The following is a 12682-nucleotide window of genomic DNA, read 5'->3' as shown; positions in this document are numbered from 1 at the left end:
AAAAAAGCGCTTGGTTGACATCTGCTTAGCCAAATGTCGCGAAGATCCTAGGTGCTCACAATTTTTCATTCATTTCACTTTCCATGATTTTTCTCTGACAGCTAAGTGGTTCTCCTCTACATCTTGTGTAATTCTTAACTTGAACCAGGACAACAGATATCTATTTTTGAAGAGGATGTAGTGAGAGGTCAAGCGATGCGAGAAACCTCACCACGTTTTTTTTTTACTTGGCCGAGTGGAGCGGTTGTAATGCCAGGCGCGTGAACTCGTTCTGACTAGCTCGCGCCTCGATCTGTCAGCATGAGCTGCACGAGAGGCGCAGCGCTGAAGCCAAAAAAAAAAAAAGAGGGTGATCGGGAATGTCGACGATGCAAGAAGGACTTCTCATTTTACGGGAAATCGTGAGACCAGATATGCTAAGAAAAAAAAAATCAACAGAGTCCCTCAATGCTTGAGGATTTTACAGGGGTCGGTGACGAGAACTGCTGCGGCGAAGTGCTTTAGAATAATCTGGTGCTGCTGAAACATGCGAACGTTCGTGCATTTTTCTCTCCATGTGAACGGCATGCACGATCCGACGTGGGGGCGCCATGTCTGCCAGGAGCGCAGGCGGAATTTTTTTTCGGGCGGGGGTGGGGGGGGGGGGGGGGTATTTGGTTTTTTTTTGCCATAGCGGAAAAAATTTCGGGTAGTGGCATGGGTTCAGTGTGCCACCCTCTGGCTACACCACCGGTGTCGACGTAGCGGTACCGCTCACAGCATGATCGTGCTATTCGTGTCATGCTGCTCTTTAAAATGACAAAAAAACTGGGTTTTACCAAGAAAAGCGGCCTTGTCAGAATCATAAGACTACCCCTCTTTGGCCAGAAGAGACTGATGTTAGCACGGTTGACTCTCGGAGTCCGTTAATCGTTAACGGCTGGTTCGCTCAATGAACCCCGACTAAATCGTTGCTATGCACCAGACACCGTCACTCACACGGTAGAAGCGCAGTACTGACACCTGGCGAGAGGCTCACTTCGTCCGAGTACGAGTCCTGCTGGTAGTCTTCGCTCAGGTGGCCCCCAGTGCCAGTCCGCTTGGCGGTGGCGGGAGCTGGAGAGTCGACGGCGCTATCTGCATTACGAGAACCGCGGGCTACGTCGAATGGTCCACTGAAACAGTGAAGCAACAGCCACATTACCTTTTCTTGAGCGGCGCTTGTCGCCAGGAACGAGTCGAAACACGGCGCTCCAGCAATGGCGGACAGTTCTAAAGCTAGCGCAAGCTCAGTCTCGAGGATCGGCTGGCGCGAGGGAAGCCGACGTTCACGTCGTCGTCGTCTCACTTCTAGTGCCAAGCGGCAGCAGTAATGCTTGGGCTGTTGCGTGAACTATTCACTCTAAATGCTAACACGTAATGTGGCTGTAAATATTGTCATCAGTATTGGTAAAATGAAAAAAGAAAAAAAATATAGGCAATTACGATAGTCCTGAGAATCTAAAGCGCAGTACATATGTTTTCATTTCGCTGTGTACTGAAACAAACAATTTTTAGAGACGCATGCACGTGCTACATACAGGTAAAGCCGACCGATAAGGCCAGTTGCATCACACACGGCTCACAGAGAACTCGGAGAACTGGCGAAAATACGATTCGTGGGTCAAGCGAGCCGACTTCGATGCCCGAATAGCGTATGTTCTTGTGGCTTTTGTAAATGTGCTCAACCTACCACACAATGCGAGCAGCGTCTGCTATCAAGATACAAAAGCCGTGGCGCCATCTCGTAGCTCATTTTGGTACTCTGCTTTGTTTTCCTCACTCGTGTTTGTTTTCCACGGTTACGTGGAAGAGCAGCACAGAATGAGTCATGCCCACGCTCAACGCAGGAACGTTAGGCGATGAGCTGAGCTCCAGACTCTAGTGGCGAGGTGATACCGCTGCGGAACTGTATCACTATACTCGGCGACAACTTTTCTTGGCACTGAAAGGAAAGCTACGGAGCCGAATCGCGTGCATCTTACCGCCAGTGAATGTTCTTCCAAAGAAGCCCCAGTATTTTCGACGTGAAATAGATTTTTTCTACGTGGAACTATTTGAGAAGGGATGCAGCTCAAGCCAGCAAGATAGTCGTATTTATTTCAATTTATCTGCTGTGAATTCGCGTTTGTGAACGCACGAGAAAGTCCCGCCTTCTTACGCGCACCGCAAACGCCAAGCGTCGTCTGCGTCTACATGAAACGCTGATGGTCACCGAGGTAAGAAAGGTAGGAGAGGCCCTGAAGTCCCTCATTGTGAAGCCACGATGAAGCCGGAAGTCGGCCATATTGACTGGGCAAATTTTCCTCATTTGTTTACATCCGACTGTAAAGCTGAAGGCACGACTCTCTCTCTCTCCGGCTCGGAAAGCACGTGAGCCGCGCAGCGCGCGTGTCACGACAATCCGACACTAATGGAACGGGGCTCAACACTCTGGGCCAGCGCGACAACTTCGGTGAAATCATTTCGTCCGAGTATTAACAGCGAGTAACAGCTCACTGGCAACGAAGCAAGTACAAGAGAACACGCGCTAGATGCACTGACAACGGGAAGTGTTTTCACGTCACTAATTCAGCAACTGTATAGACAACACAATTGGTCGTGCGCCTTCTACGGTTGCATTCTGCCACGCGGCCGACGCAGCGTCCGGCCACCGTCTGTCCGTGTTCCGCGTGAAACTCACCGGCGTCAGAATTCTGCGACCGTGGTGACTTTGAGCACGCTGCTAGTGGCAGTTGAACGCGGTAGCTGTTACGTTGAGATTACATGCAATGCTGGAGGATAGTATATCAAGCGGAACAGAAAGGGTGATTTAATACGCACATGCAAGTTGTTACTGTACACACACAACACGAAACTACGTATGTGCACGTGGTCGTCATTGCGTCTTGCTGGGCTCAACAGCGTCGTTCATTGTCTCAAGCAGGGGCGCTGCCCAACCGTCACTAACCTGCGTTCGTCGTCGTTCCGCTTCGTCATGCTGCCCAACGCAATTTCGCTGAACCCTAATTGCTTCATCCGCGTCATCCGCCGCATGACACATGGATATGTACTCGTTCTACACCCTGTTAAAACCCCGTGATGGACAAAAGTATTTGTAAACGTTGCAAAGAGTACAGTAACTGCCAGGAGAACACTGCGTAACCAATAACGCGCGCAAAGTACGGATATTGTCCGCCACGGCTCAGCATATGACCTGAGGAGGCACACATGCCGCCGCCAGCCGCGGCCGCTCACTGCAGGACCAGCTCCACTGCACAACATGTAACCATAGCAACGCGGCCATTGTGCCCAGTGAATATGGCCGCCATGATGTGGTGGTGGTGGTGGTGGTGGTAGTGGTTAGAAGAGGAGAAATGCACCTAATTTCTGCAGCCCGGTCGGGAGCACGGCGCAGTGACTACATGATGTCATTTCCTCCACACTTTTCACGGGAAAAAAAAAAGATGTCATTTCCTCTACACTTTTGACGTAGCGCGCCCGCTGAGCATACTCTCTTCAATCTTTGCTTCCTCCGTGTTGACGGTGCACTCCCGCCATTTTCCACAGCGTTATGAGACGTGCACCAAAACGGACTACTTTGCGTAGTGCTACATGTGCAGAAGTTCCGCCTCGGTAGCTTTCCCTTCAGTGCCAAGAAACGTTGTCGCCGAGTATAGCCAGGTGGTCGCACCAATATATACTCTCTTTCGCACATCATGTGCAACGCCATCGAAGCTACGCAACAAAATGAGGAAGTCCGCGCGTCTCGCAATCGCATTTCGATTAGCCGCAAACGTGGCCTCTGCGATTGGCTCCGACTGCACGTTACTGGAAGTAATCGCGGAGGCCGACAATACGAAAACAATGAGATGCAGTCCAGAGCAATCTATTAATAACCTTATAAAAAGGGGGGTTTGTTCATTTCTAAGCAACAATTTAGCATCTTCGTTTATTATTCAGTCTAAAGAACTAAAAAGCAAACCACATTACAAGCATAGGCGTGCGCCCAGAAGGGGGAGGATGACTGCATCCCTCCCCCACCTATTTGATAAAGTTGGATAAAGGTGGTGCCAATTTTGTTAGATAACTTTGCTCAGTCATTCACTTCACGAGATTTTTTTTATGGGAGTGGTTATGGCTACGGATGTTTTTTTTTTTTAATAGGGGAGCAGTTTCAGCGGTCGGTAGCTTGTGGCCCTTGTCCGCCCTGGTGGTGTAGCGGCTACACTGCTCGGCTGATGACCCAAAGGCCACGGCTCGAATGCCGGCAGCAGGAGTCGAATTTCAATGAAGGCGAAATGCGGAGGCCCGTATGCGGCACGATGGCAGTTTATGTTAAAAAACAGCCACCTTTTCCGTGGCACTTATTTACGGCGTGCCTCGCAATCACGTCGCGGTTCCGTCGGAAAAGCTTTCGTCATCCCGAACCGATACGCGCTCCCCTCATCCTCTTTACAGCATAGAGTTTCCTAAATATATCCTAGAGGGAACTCTGGCGCTATAGTGTCTATGGGAGCTGCAACGCACGGTGCTTCAGCAAGAATGGGAATGATGGGCAGTACACACATTTGTCTTATCTTTGTACTTCTGGCTCCGGGTGCGTTCGTGTGCCTTGAAGATGGTTTTTTACGAAACAAAAATCAGACAATGTTCAGTGGTTGCGCTTCAGCAACTTATTCTTTCAAGCTTACCATTTCAAATCGGGTTCCAAAGCTCAAAAGAATTCATTTTTTTCTTCAAGCCGAAAACTAAAGCAGCAATAAACGAAGCCGAAAGTGCGATTCGTCGCCTGAAAGTACGAAGATTAGGCAAATCCGTGCACTTCCCATCATTCCCATGATCTCTGAACAATCGCAGCGCCAGAGTCACATCTAGTTAATTTGAGGAAACTCTATGCTTTACAGTGAAGTGGTTTAAGTTGTCGACAACTTGTGTTCGGTCATGCAGAGCTGCTCAGGTGGGCATGTGCCGAAGGAATTAGGCAAAATCCACTGCCACGCACATAACAGCAGCAAACGTCAAATGAACATGGGAAAAAGGGAGAGGCAAAGAAAGGGATAGAAACTATAGAGATAAAGAAAGTGATAGAACGGAGGCACATTGTCTCTCACAAAATACCTAGAGGGAAATGGGGTGCCACCGCTTATGCGAATTTATTAAGGGGCCCCGTTGGATCACTGGGAATGGCGGTGTATGTGGGTGTGTTCCAATACTCACTGTAGGCGGAATAATAGACAGCTAAATCAACGGCGGACATCTAAAGGCTCGTTCAAATTCTCACGTAGCCGGCAAAATAGACAGCCGCGAGAAGACCGCATCGTAGACAAATACGATGCAGGCTACTTTGCTGCTAGTCAAAGCGGCAGCTCAGCGAATCGCTCAAATAGGTCGAATATCTCCGGAGTGGTCGTCTGCACACAAGCAGACGCTTCTCCAGATGCTCAATGTGAGTAACGTTTATGCTTTTTCAGATTTCAACATGATATAAGCCAGAAAAGACAACTGTTACGTTTGTTTATTTTGGTTTTCTCTTCTTGACGCGAGCTGACGCATTATCACGTAAAAGCCGACCAGACGTGTTCCCATTCTTGGACAGCATGAGCTCGGTGCTGTTTTCTAAGCTGTCTGCGTCATAGAGTTTCCTAAAATTAACTCTAAAGGGAACTCTGGCGCTGCGATCGTTCAGCGACCATGGGAATGATTGGAGGGGGGTGTTCCAATACTCACCATAGACGGCTAAATAGGCAGCTAAATGGACGACGGCCATCTTAAGTCCCATTCCAATTCTCACGTAGTCGGCAAACTAGACAGCTCCGAGAAGATCGCATCGTAGACAAATACGATGCAGGCTACTTTGCTGTCTAAACAAGATGGCGGCTCAGCGAATCGCTCAGGTAAATCGAATCTCGCCGGAATGATCGTCTGCACACAAGCAGATGCTTTCCCAGACGCTCAATGTGAGTAACGTTTATTTGTTTTTGATTTCAATACGAAAAAAGCCAGAAAAGACAACTGTTACGTTTGTTTATTTAGCTTTTTCTTCTCGACGCGAGGTGGCGCATCGTCAAGTTAAAGCCGTCCAGAAGTGTTCCAATTCTCAGACAGCGTGGGCTTGGTGCTGTCTTCTAAGCACTCTACTTAGACTGTCTACGTGCTGTCTAAGAATTGGAACACAGCCGGGTTGTACACAGATTTGCCTAGTTTTCGTACTTGCGGGAGGCGAATCGCACTTCTGGCTTCATTTATTGCGGCGTTTCAGTTTTGTTTTGAAGGAAAGAACAAACCCTTTTGAATTTCGTGACCCGATTTGAAAAAGTAGGTTTTAAAAAAAACGTGGTGAAACACAATCACTGAACATTTGCTGAGTTTTCTTTAAATAGCTCCAAGCCACACGAACACACACGGAGCCAGAAGCAGGCCAGAAGTATGAAGATTAGACAAATGTGTGCACTACCCATCATTCCCATCGTGAACTTACTTGCAGCGCAACACCAGAAAAAATACAGGACAGGGAAGGAGCAAAAGAGAAAGAAAAGACAGCGCTTTTGCTCCTTCCCTGTCCTGTATTTTTTTTGGTGTTGCGCTGTAAGTTCACGATGGATCCTAACCAACTGGCCCAACTTATCGTCTTACTCATCATTCCAATGCTCACTGAAGCACTGCGCGTTGCAGCTCCCATAGACACTAGCACCAGAGTTCCCTGTATTGTATAATAGAAAACTCTATGGTCTGCACAGACTGTCTACGTGCTGTCTAAGAATTGGTACACAGCCACAGCCTGTGTCTGCGAGGCTTGTGTTGGCTGGTGTTGAGCGAGGCTTCAGCTCAAAAGTGAATACGACTGCGTAAATAAAGCTTCTCCTAAACAAAACGTTTAAAAGCGGATTTCATTCACGCATATTATGTTCTAAAATAATAGCCAACTCACCTTGACGGCAAAATTGAAGGGCGAAAGAAAGAAACAGACGACAAAAAAGTGGTGAAGGGAACGCTCGCTTTGTCGTCTGTTTGTCAAGTTTAGCGGCTGTTGGTTAATTCTTACTCTTCGTAAAATTTTACATCAACGCAGAACATTCCAGTGTTAAATAAAATACGTTTCTGCGCAATGACAAAAATAAGTAGCTTATTACGCGCTCCTTTAGTAAGAAATCAATCATTTTAGCATGACGCTAGACGCGTCTTTGATGTATACAAATCCGAGTGAAATTCGAAGCTCGCATATCCTGTCATTCTCTTGCATCCAGCAGGTTAATAGTACCAGATTTCCCTCTTGGTAAATTTGGGAGAATCTCTATGAAACAAAGGGGCAAAGAGATATAGAGAGGAAAAAAATAAAAGGAACTTGGACAATGAAATAAATAACTAGAGAGGTAGAAATAAGCCAACAAAAAATATCTTGCAAGAACAGAGAGCAACAAAAAAGATAGAAAAAAGAAGAGAAAGGAAAATATATACAGAAATATAGTATAAAAAGAAACATACACGAATAAAAAACAGAAAAAGAGAGAGCAAGACAGAAAGAGAAGAGAGATACAGGCTTGTGTGTGAAGCACATCACCGCTTCATTTTGACCTTTTTTTTTGCATTCATTGCTGGGCTCACTTTCTTTCAAAATAGATCCAAAGGGGGGCGGGGCCTTGAAGATTACAGTGCACACAAATGATTGCGCGCGGTAAAATCATTAAAATATTTGATGGTGTGAACGAACCTACGGCAGAAATTCTCGCTATAGCTTCCTTAGCGTTGCGCCGGATGTATCAAGTGTAGTTTCATTACAGCGAAAGAAAAGGGAGGGGGAGAGGAAAAATAGAAAAATAAGCAGTTAACGTGGCTCTCGTTTCAAAGAAGGAAAAGTGTAACCAATGTTCATTTACGTCGTTCATTTACGTCCTAGGACCTTTTTTATTATTAAGGAAACCAAAGAGAAACCTCAGTGTTTTGTGAAGAGCCGGGGCTGCAGGTGGAGTTCTCAAGAGTGCAATTCTCATGGGAAAATTGGCGGTCTATCACACTGATAACAGCGCAAGAACGAAGTTGCAACTGAAGTCCATTTCACCTCATGCAGGGAGCTTTCGTGCATATTTATTTATTTATTTATTTCGACATACTGCCAATCCCATCAGGGATTTTAGCAGGAAGGGCGTGAACATAAAAATTCGAATAGGTACACAATAAAGACATACATCGCGATAAAGTACAGAATGAAACTAACAGAATCAGATCATTTAACAATTTCAGATCAAAGAAGGCATAAAACATTAGTGTAAAGAGAAGTTGTCAGAAGAAAATAAATGCAGCGACTTGGTTGACACATTGGTTGACATATTGGCATATGCATCAAGAAACACAACAAGAAATCACAGCAATAAGAAACTACCCTACAATATGGCAAAGTACTTCAAGGAAGGGCAAATTTATACACACTGAAAAACAGAAACATGTTCAAGAATCAACAGGGCGATTTCTTTTCACCTGGATTCAGTACTAAAAATTGCTTAAAGAAAAAAAAAATGATGACATGATACTTCGCTCGTACATTGTTCACACGAACACCCATATTAAAATCAACCAGGTGATTCCGTTTGCATAATACAAAGTTCATTTTCTACAAGGGTTAGAAATTTTGTAATTCGGTAGTGCTGGAGATACTCGGATCCAGTTTATTCCATTCATTAGTGGCTAACGGAAAGAATGAGTACCTAAAGCAGTTTGTGTTGAAGGAGTATTCGTTAAGTCTCATTGGGTGTTTCTGGCGTGTTTTTCTAGTTTGATCAAACGTAAGATAGGCGGATACATCAATGTTTAAATGACCATGTATTAATTCATGTATGAATTTTGCACGTGCTAATCTTGTTCTATTCATTAGAGTAAGTAATCCAGCTTTTTTCATTAGTTCAGTCGGAGAATCTGTATGTCTGTATTTGTTGTAGATGAACCTCAAAGCTTTCCTTTGTATTCCTTCCAGTTTCGTGATTTGCTGTTTTGTGAATATGATGCTATGTATAGACCCGACGGGAAGGTGCCTTAATGACCACCGTAGTGAGCACAACAATAATGTGAGAAATGCAAAAGAAAGTTGTTTAGCTATCCATTGCCGTTCCGGCGGATGCACCCCCCCCCCCTCCAGGTCCGAATAAACTACAATCATCGGCATAAATCAGAATCAGCGTATACTCGCTAAATAACAGAAGCCATCCATATCGTGCAAGAAGGTTCATAAGGTGTTGGTATGGCATCTGTCTGTTTGTCGACGAAAGAATTAGGTTCTTTTGGAAGGGGACGAGTTATCATCTCATGAAAAAAGACAAAAAGCTAAGCAATCGTCATGCTTTTGTAAGAAAAGTTTTCCGTATATATTTTCCATTTGTATTTTATAAAAGGTCAGTTGAAAGACCTCACTTGTCTGCGTCGTTTTTTTTTGTGTGTGTCCCCGTGTAGAATATCACGCTTTTCCTACTTCACAAAGCTTTCTGCTGTTGTACCCGTGTATGCTATCAATGTGACAGCAGGTCGGCGAACTGAAGCACCCAAAGCCCCCATACGAACCTGCGCGAGCGGGGTCGACCTCGCACCATGCACGGATCAAGTAAACAAACCAGACGCAGAAGAACAAAATGCCATTCGCACAATTTCCCAAAATGTTAGTGTGCCACTTTTAAAGAAGAGTGAATTCTTACGCCACCGAATATGCAGTGGTGCTGCAATCAGGAGAGAGCTACCGCCTATTTACAGGTTATGTACGTACATTTTAAACTTCTAGACACCATCAAATCACGCTACTTGCTTTTTGATACATAAAATTGACTAAATCATCATTATTTTGGACACTATTCATTTCGTGGACTTCTACGGCGTCACTTAGAACCACAATGCCCTCGAAAGATTTGCGCAAGCCACTCCTTCCGGTCAATAGCCATCAACGTTGCAGCCATGTTCCGCGAGCTTTGCATTCAACTAACTTCATTTGCAATGTACAAAGCACCCTAGAGAGGAGGTGCCTTTACACTGAACCGAATGTCGCTTCTTTGATTACATTTAGGTACTTAAGCGCACTGACTCGCCATCACACTGACCGGAAACTGCGTGCTCGGGAAGAGAGAGAGAAAGAAAGTGTTCAAGGTTATGACGAACGCATGTAGCTTCATACTTCCTTGACCCCCCCCCCCCTCTTCATGCGTAGCTTTCAGCACGCTTGCTGGTGCGAAAGAAGAGAAAAAAATTGGCCCCGTATCTGCATGTAACCTGCAAATGTCTTCGAAAGACGACAGTCTGGCGTGTGGAGAGAGTGAACAAGACATTTATTTGATGTTCTGCGCAAGAAAATCGGTGAATGGTATTCTGGAGGCGCTGCGGCAGAGTGCCTCGAGCGTGCAGCGGAGGCGAACGAGCGCATAAATCACGTCACACGTGAGAGATAAGTGCCATCTGGCAGTCGTCTTAGAAAACAGAGCGCGTGGCTCTGAGACGGGTGTGCGCGCCCATCTCAGAGGTGATAAGGTGTAGAACGCAAGGCGACGGATAGGTGCCACCACCGTTTCGTTTTAGCAAAGCGTTGGAAACACTCGCCTTTCCGTGCAAGCGTTGCATGGTCAGCTTAGCGTGATAAGCGCTACGGTCCTTAAAATTACTTATGTATGCCTTTTCTAGTAAGAGACCCACATGCAGAACATATACGTGTTGTTATGGTGCCCCAGACATGCGGAATAATTGCTTTTTAATTGACAAGTGCACAAGCATGAACGCTCAACTTTGAGCAACATAGGTGGGCGATGCGGATGGGGTCAGCCGTTTCAAGTACCTGATGCCGTTAAGGAAGGACAAACGGACAAATGTACAGACAGACAGACAGACAGACAGACAGACAGACAGACAGACAGATAGACAGACAGACAGACAGACAGACAGACAGACAGACAGACAGACAAAATTTTGGTGTCGAAGGTCCCCAAGAAAGACTACCGTCTTTAAAAAATCTTGTGACAAATTCCTCGAAACCCTGTCTTGCTTGACGGGTTCTAAAAAAATATTGCAACTGTTGATTCGTGAGACAATAAACTCCTTGAATGACGTCATTCGAATATTACTGGGAAAAGTGTTGTAGGTCCCCTTTAGGTGCGCTTCAAGTTGACAGAGAACACGCTAATCTACAAATAGCTTCAATTGCCTCCAGAGTGTAGGATAATCGTTTAAACTTGACACTGGCGCATGATGTTCATAAACCTGCGACCAAGTTATGGCGACATATCAACACTCGACCTTCATTCTTCAACGCCATCTTTAATGATGCAAATAAAAAGGAACAGCTTACCGGCACCTGGAGCCCTTGTCGACGGTGATGCGGCCCTGGCTGCGCTTTCGTTTGCCGCTTCTGTGCGTCCGTACGATGGAATCTCGGTGGTCAGAAAGGCGGCCACTGGCAGGTTGTCGACCCGCCGTGTTCGTGCGCTCAATGCTGTACGAACGAAGTGGAAGTGGAGCCTCGGTAGACTTCACGCGTAATGACTTGCGTCCATCCTCGGATGCTGCAAAGACGACTTGGAGACTATAGCAACACCGGGCATTCTACTACGCAGAGCAGCAAGAGGTGTCCCGTAATCAGTATCTCAATATGCTTTGCGTAAACGCAAAATTTATGAGATTCGAAATATCTGAATTAAGGCCACTGGTGTATATAGATAAGGGAAAGTGACGCTTAAAGACTCACTTATGAAATCACTGTATTGTTTCCCCGCCTAGCGTCATCTGCTTTCAGAACACGCCGTGCGGTGCAAAACATAATTTGAAGACAGGAAAAGTAATCTCGCTGTCATTGGTTCACTAGAAGGTAGACATCAAAGTACCTCCACGTCAAGTCAGTATAATGCATGATTTGCGGCAAATCATCGAGCTGTCGGTATTGTCAATGATTTGTAGATACCGCGGTGCAGACAACTATTGATGTATTCATACTTACCGGGCCGAGGATTCTTTGCCCCTTTGTTGCCTTGTGATGTTGGTCAAGTGAGGAGCAAACAGTGCGTAATTTACGCTGAAACAGTCGCGCCAGCCTTGCTGAAGGGAAGTCCAGTTGCGTTACAAGCGTTGACAGTGCATCTTTTAGCTGTATTCACCCGAGGAGGACCCGCTTGATGTGAGCGGGATTGTTGGGCTGATTACACGCGTATGCGGCAATAAACGCACACACGTCTACCTTTAACAATACTTTTTGGGACTTCACGTCCCGAAATCACGATATAATCATGTGGGACGCCTTAGAGGGGGGAGGGGGGGAGATGTCAACCACCTGGGGTCCTTCAAGATGCATCTAAATCAAAGTACACGAGACCAGCATTTGCCTCCATCAATATGTGGACGCTGCGGTCGTGATTTGAACCCGCGACCTTTGGATTAGCCGTGGAGTTCCGTAACAACTAAGCCCTGTAGTGGGCGCGTTTCTTTTCCATCGCAAGCACATGAGCTTGACAAGTGTTATCGTGTGTGCTGTCATAAATCGCATATTCTCGCATGCAGAGTGGCCTAGTTAAGGCAACATATCTTAGCGGCCTGTTCGACTAAGAGAAAAGAAATGAGCTACTATAGTGCTTTTTTAGCGCGAAAAACAACACAACAAGAATGAAGACAGGACAAAGACCTTTGTTCTAGATTCTTTATAGTAGTGTATTCTTTTCCGCCAAAAAAACAC

General features: G+C 46.0%; 1 protein-coding gene across 1 annotated transcript in view; it reads right to left on the bottom strand.

Moving 5' to 3' along the window:
- Window positions 1-1305, bottom strand: part of LOC142774989 (serine/threonine-protein kinase haspin-like) — a 71018-nt gene extending 69713 nt beyond the window's left edge. Inside the window, exons 1-2 of the mRNA XM_075876167.1 lie at window positions 1184-1305; window positions 979-1116 (exon numbers count right to left, since the gene is read on the bottom strand). The gene's annotated coding sequence lies outside the window, so the exon portion shown is untranslated. The remainder of the gene's footprint in view (window positions 1-978; window positions 1117-1183) is intronic.
- Window positions 1306-12682: the final 11377 nt, after the last annotated feature.

This window comes from Rhipicephalus microplus, chromosome X (assembly GCF_043290135.1).
Source record: "Rhipicephalus microplus isolate Deutch F79 chromosome X, USDA_Rmic, whole genome shotgun sequence".
NCBI lineage: Eukaryota > Metazoa > Arthropoda > Arachnida > Ixodida > Ixodidae > Rhipicephalus > Rhipicephalus microplus.
The sequence above is the reverse complement of the archived record's forward strand: the minus strand, read 5'-3'. Positions and strand labels throughout refer to the sequence as shown.